This window comes from Columba livia, chromosome 9 (assembly GCF_036013475.1).
Source record: "Columba livia isolate bColLiv1 breed racing homer chromosome 9, bColLiv1.pat.W.v2, whole genome shotgun sequence".
NCBI lineage: Eukaryota > Metazoa > Chordata > Aves > Columbiformes > Columbidae > Columba > Columba livia.
Window position 1 is genome coordinate 10410270 of NC_088610.1, and position 6000 is coordinate 10416269.

The following is a 6000-nucleotide window of genomic DNA, read 5'->3' on the forward strand; positions in this document are numbered from 1 at the left end:
TAGTTCCCCTTTTACACCCTCAAAGCATAGAAATCTGTTGCTAAGACTGCAGGGAAATTAGGAGAGTTGACTTGCTGTCAACTTGCCAGCAGGAGCTGGGGCTAAACTACAACAAGTACAAAAGCAGCAGTGTCAGCTCAGTAAACTGCTTACAGCGCTTCAGCTACCTCTAGCGATCACAAACATCACTGTAGACCAGCAATGACACTGGTTAATCTCATCTTCACGTCTTTCCAAGCCCGGGACTTCAGGCAAGGTTGCAACAGGGCTCTGCCAGTGGCAGCAATGGTCATTGTGACATCCTTGTGCACGAGGAGCAAGCAGGCAAGTGATACAGCAAATTTCAGTCTTGTCGGAGAGGTTCAGCTGTTTCTTCTTTGGCTCTGAGGTTAGCGCGCTTGTTGGCAGCCGCTGGTACAAGTACTTGAATGTACTTGAGAATTGTCTGAGCTGCATGGACACACCTGCCATGGCTGAAGTGCTTCTGGGGGCAAGAGCTGGTACCAAAGGCAACTGGACAAGTGTTGGACAAGACTCTTGGAGCAGGGAATGACAAGCAGTTGACATGAAGGACAGTGGCAAGTAGGAGCTTGCCATGTGTCCAGTTTCCAATTTTGTCTCCAGAGAAAAGAATGGCCGCTGAGGCAGCACGAGTCAGCGTGCCAGGAACTGGGGAGAGCTGCCCTCTGTGGGATGATAGGATCCCCCTCCAACGGGCCTTCAACTCAGAAAAGCCACAAATAAGAATAAAAGCATGTAAGAAAAAAAAAAAAGGAAACAAAATAATCTATCAAGACTGCGATCAGCAGCAAGTACCACAAATCCCCATGAGATGACAAAACAGGAGCACCCCCTGGTTCTGGGACCTCTCCCCCCAGAACCCAACCCCACCCTCACAATGACCTTGAACCCCCTCTAGAACCAACAAGTGAGCTAGAACCCACCCTAAACACCCCACTACCACCAAACCAAACAGCTCCAGAATTCATACCTGTCTCATCAGTCTTCAGTCAGGTTGAGACTCTGAAGTCCTGGCTGCAGCCATTGGGGTGGCTGTACCTTGCAGGGGCTCTCGCAGGTGCTCAGAGCTGTCAAGACGCAGTTGTCCCTTGAAAAATGTGTGTGGGATGCCTGTTCCCACGTCCATGCACACGTGTCTGTCTGTTCTGTCTAAACCAGCCAGCTCAGCCCCATTTCAGCCAGGCTTCCACATGCTGTGATCGCACCTCCTGATGGCACTGCATACATACTTATAGAAATGCCAAACAATCGCCTCCTTAAACCCATATTTCAAGCTTTTATTTAATATTGCCCCGTTTTCAGAGGCTTTAAGAAAGGTAGCAGTGCTTTATTGATATGGATTTGTTGTTTTGAGGCAGGCAAAGTGATGGTATTTTATTTCGATTTCAACAGCACACCCATTAGGATTTCAAAAGGTGGTAATATCCACTGGAAACAGAAGAGGGCAGCTGGTTTTTGAGAAATGAAGGGTACATTGACTGTTTTTGAGAATGAAATAGCAGTCACTCAGATCTAGATGAAAGGGCTTTTTTTTTCATGAATGAATAAAAATAGCACAGTATTCCAGGGCCCATGCTAGTGTAATTAGTGTATAAAACAGCTAGACCCCCATCACCTTCCACAGAGTCCCTAGGCTTCGTCTGGCAAAATTAGATTCCTTGTAATTTTATTGCAATGTAATTAAAAAGTAACCAAGGGAATACAGAACTTTGACTTCAGAGATGTTCAGTATCTGACAGAAGAAAAAAGCTTTTGGTAGCTCACTGGAATAGCCAGTTTCTTTGTTTACTGGCCAAACAAAACAAAACCACAAAAACAAATGTGTGAATTGTCACTCTGCATTTATGGAAAAATCAGATTTAGTACAATGTTATTCAATCATCTGAATGCGTACTTTTAAATTCAATTTATATTTAACAACAAATGCATAAATTCCAAAGCAAAACATCATTTTGGAGTAAAATCTTTCTTTAAATAAAAAAAGAAAGCATTTTGTGACTTCTTAATTTTTCAAGGTTCATTTTCCAAGGAAAAGAGTTACACAAGTTTGACACGAGTTTACCATGAGGTTAAGTGTATCTGAATATTTTTTTTCCTAGCAAATATTTAGCTGAAAACCCTTCAGCTGCTCTGGTGAGCAGCCCTGAGCCCTGGGTTTAGCCACAGAGCAGCCACACTCGGGTAGCAGCACCAGCCTGCCTGTCTGCCTAAGCCTGTGTACCTATTTGTCTGTGTCTGCAGGCTGCCTATAGGCAGTGTAGGTGGCCTGTTTTTGCATAAGAAATTTTCCACGTCTGATTTGTCACACAGTGCCTGTTCCCTCTCCAAAACTCACAGCCCCTCATCCCCTGGTGCCCATGGCTCGATGCGAAGTCAGGAACCAGGGTGTATTTTTAAAACAAAAACGATTATACTGGTTCACATGGAGACGTATGTGCTGCATAAGGTACTTAATGAGAGGGGCAGTTAATCCCAGTTCCCCATGGGACTAAACAGCACCTAGAGGAAGGGTGGGAGGAGGTGCTGGGGTGGAGCTGCCTCTGCTCCCAGAGCAAAGTGACAGCAGGAGGGATGGTGCAGTTGGCTTCTGAAGTCAAGAAAGCCTAAATATCTGCATAGGACTTACACCTTCCAGTGCCTTTGTCAGTCCAGTTAGTAGGTAGTTTGGAAAATTAACTCGTGACTCCTTTCAGAGCCTTCCCAGTGTCACTGAGCCTTCCTGGCTCTGAAAAACAAACAAACAAACAAACAAACAAACAAACAAACCAAAACAGAACAAAAAAGCAAAAAAAAAAGTGAGAATTTTTGTATTTGGCTTCAGTGAGGAGCATGTGAAAAGGAAATTGTATTTTTTTTTTAAGTGCTCTGAGGCAGAAACAATTAGAGACTCTGCAATGAAACAGGAAGGACTGAAAGAGTAACCCAAAAAGCCTACTCTTCTGATGCAGAAAATAATGAGGGCTGCCCTAAACTTTTAATCAGGAGCTCAACTTTTATTTGCAGCTCCTGACAAGGATAGCAGCCCTTAATAATGCTTCTGACAGTTCCAAACTCCTGAAATTAATATGAGAGCAACAAGAATTTAATGGAAGCACTAATTACAGATGCTGGAATTATTCTGCTGCAATTCAAAACCTCTGATGTGGAGAAACTCTTAGCACGGATGGGCTGTCATCTAATTTCTGTGAAGTTTTGCCGTGAAAGGTGACCCTGGCTTTACACACCTTCATTCTGCAAGACGTGGGCATCCTTCCCTCCTGTTGACTTCCACACTTTGCAAAGAGTTAGGATGCAAGCAATTAATTCCTCTTGCTCTGGAAACTGTACTGCTCATACCCTCATGCATCCCATTCCCTCTGTTTCCCCTCTCCTGATTATTCAGAATGTCCCAGACTGGCAGGCTTAAAACCAGGCTTTTTCCAAAACCACTGACTGATTATGCAGGTGGATTAAAGCCAGGTGGCTGTAGCAGTTTGTTCCTAGGTTGCCACCTCTTCAGCAGAAATAGCCAAACTGCACATGAAACAAGTCCTGCTTTGCGGTGTTTTATAGTCTAATTTGTGTGGACAAACTGACACCAACAATTTGGTGCCACACCACCTGTTTTTTTCAGGTATCTGTGGTGCGAAAGATGGAGGTGAAGGCCAGGCAGCCTCCAGGAGATGTGAGAAAAGAACAATTAATGAGAGGAGACAACTCAGTCTTTAATCCACCTGAGTGAGCATCCCCAAAATCACAGATCTTTGGAAAAGAGATTTGACTGTATCAGTGGACCTCCTCATGCTTTGGTTATAGAGTCATAGAATTGGAGGATAGTTTGGGCTGGCAGGGACCTTCAAAGCTCATCTAGTCCTACCCCCTTTCAGTGCACAGAGACCTGTCCAGCCTGGCCTTGAAGAAAGGCCAGACCACCTTTCACCTTGGGCTTCCTCCAAAGCTCACAGAGGTGCACAGAAATGCTGCCAGGTCCCTGGGTCCTGGTGGGCCGTAGGAGGTGGCCCCACAGACCAGATGGCAGCCCCCAGTGCATGCTGTGCTGTTGTGCAGCACCCTTGATGTGATGCCTGGTTCTTTGCCTTCATAGTGATGCTGCAAGATTGCTGCTGGCCCAATGAGATCATCTAGACACCTAGAGAAGCTTGTCATCATCCTTCCAAAGGCTGTGTTTGGTGTTTGGAGGTTGGCTCCATGGTGGAAAGCCCACACAGCCCTCCTTGCATATCTTGAAAATGCTCTTTAAAGGGAGAACTTTGATTTCAGACTATTAGATAGAGATAGGAGGGAGTCACAATCCTTGGGGCTGAATATGGATCTCCCCAAAACATGAACAACTTGTGATCTTTGTAATGTTTTTCTTGTCTCTTTTACAGCCAGCTGTGAAACCTGAACCTTGGTATTGGTTTCAACTGTTGAATGACATTAGATGATTCATCTCTTCTATTAATAAAAAGTAATACTGTTTTCTGCTTTGCACATAATGCCTTTTGAGAAATAGATGAACACATAAGGGACATCGAAGAATTATTTAATCTAAGCTTTTTTCTTCCGTCCTGTATTTTGTCACTTTATTGAATGATTACACTGCGGTTCCTGCTCTTACCCAGTTACTCTGGGGATGGTGCACAAAGGCAGGAGCCATCTCGTCCTGCTCCAGTGCCCCTCTTGTAAGGGAGGGGTGTGCATCTTTTACCAAAAAGTAATAAATGTCCATCAGTATAATGGGGTGAAGAAAAGGATGGAAAAAACACCAAGCTGTTTTCACTATGCTGTGTTAATAAGCTGAAGCCATGATCATAAAAATGCCAGCATGAGCATTGAAAATTGTAGTCTCAGTGATTCGTCTGAAAAATCTCGTTTGGCCAAAGAGGTGGCTTGGAGATTTTCCTCCCTATCTGGTCAATGCTCACAGAGTCATGTGCATAAATACAAATGTTCCTGGGAAACATTACAATCAATCAATATGCTTCTGTGGCAATAAAGATGGAGAAGTTTTTATTGTCGTGGTAATACTTGGCATGTGACACGGATTTTGCAGCTGAAAGATGGCCAATTTTATGGATTTTTGAGCTCTTATTACACTGTGAGGACCTTGATGGAGTGGAATTCGAACACCCCTTTCCTCCTCCCCTTCCCCTCTGCTATTAGAAAGGGAGCAATAGGTCAAAGATGAATTGATGGAAGCAAAAATGATAGTCAAGAGAAATCTTGCAGCATTCAATTTTGGGGAAGAATATTTGTAAACCAAATACTTAGTTCCAAATATGACCATAAAATAACATTCCCTCTACAGTTGCCTGAAATCAAGGACCACATACTGACTGTGAATACTCTCAGCCACACTTAAAGAGCACAAACTCTGCATGCTGTCGGAAATAGGTGCTGCAGACCCCTGTGTTTAACTTGCCCAGAGCAGGGGGGACAGTGATACCCTTCCCAGGACCAGCTGCTCTGCACATTACATCCTCATCAATGTGCCAGCTGCCTCCAGCCCCAAACTACAGAATTAGCTTCCAAGGCAGGGACATGGGTCTTCCACCTCTCATCAGCCTTTTCCTCTCATCTAGGCAGGAGCTGGCTGGTGCCTGGGTTGAACTGTCCTCAAATCATGTCTCTATGTCTCTACATGGGTTTTGTGAATAAATACATATTCATACTCTTTTCTCTTTGCTTGCTCCCCTTTTCCTTTGTTGTTGTTGTTGTTTTGGTTTGTGGTTTTGTTTGTTTGTTTGTTTTTTGTTACATCTGACAGTAGTTTTCTGTGCTATGTTGAGTCCAAGCTCACTGGGCTGTGACCTTCTTTTATGTCATATTTGCACAGCACCTGCCATGGTGGTCCCCATCCCCAAAAGAGATGGGAGAAGAAGGGGACCCTGTGCTTCCACTTTGTGGAAGCTCAGTCTTTTTATTTTGCTGGGTTTTGGGGCATGAGGTAGTACTGTCATAGGAGGGCTAACCCCAGCTCACACTAAAGCTACTAAG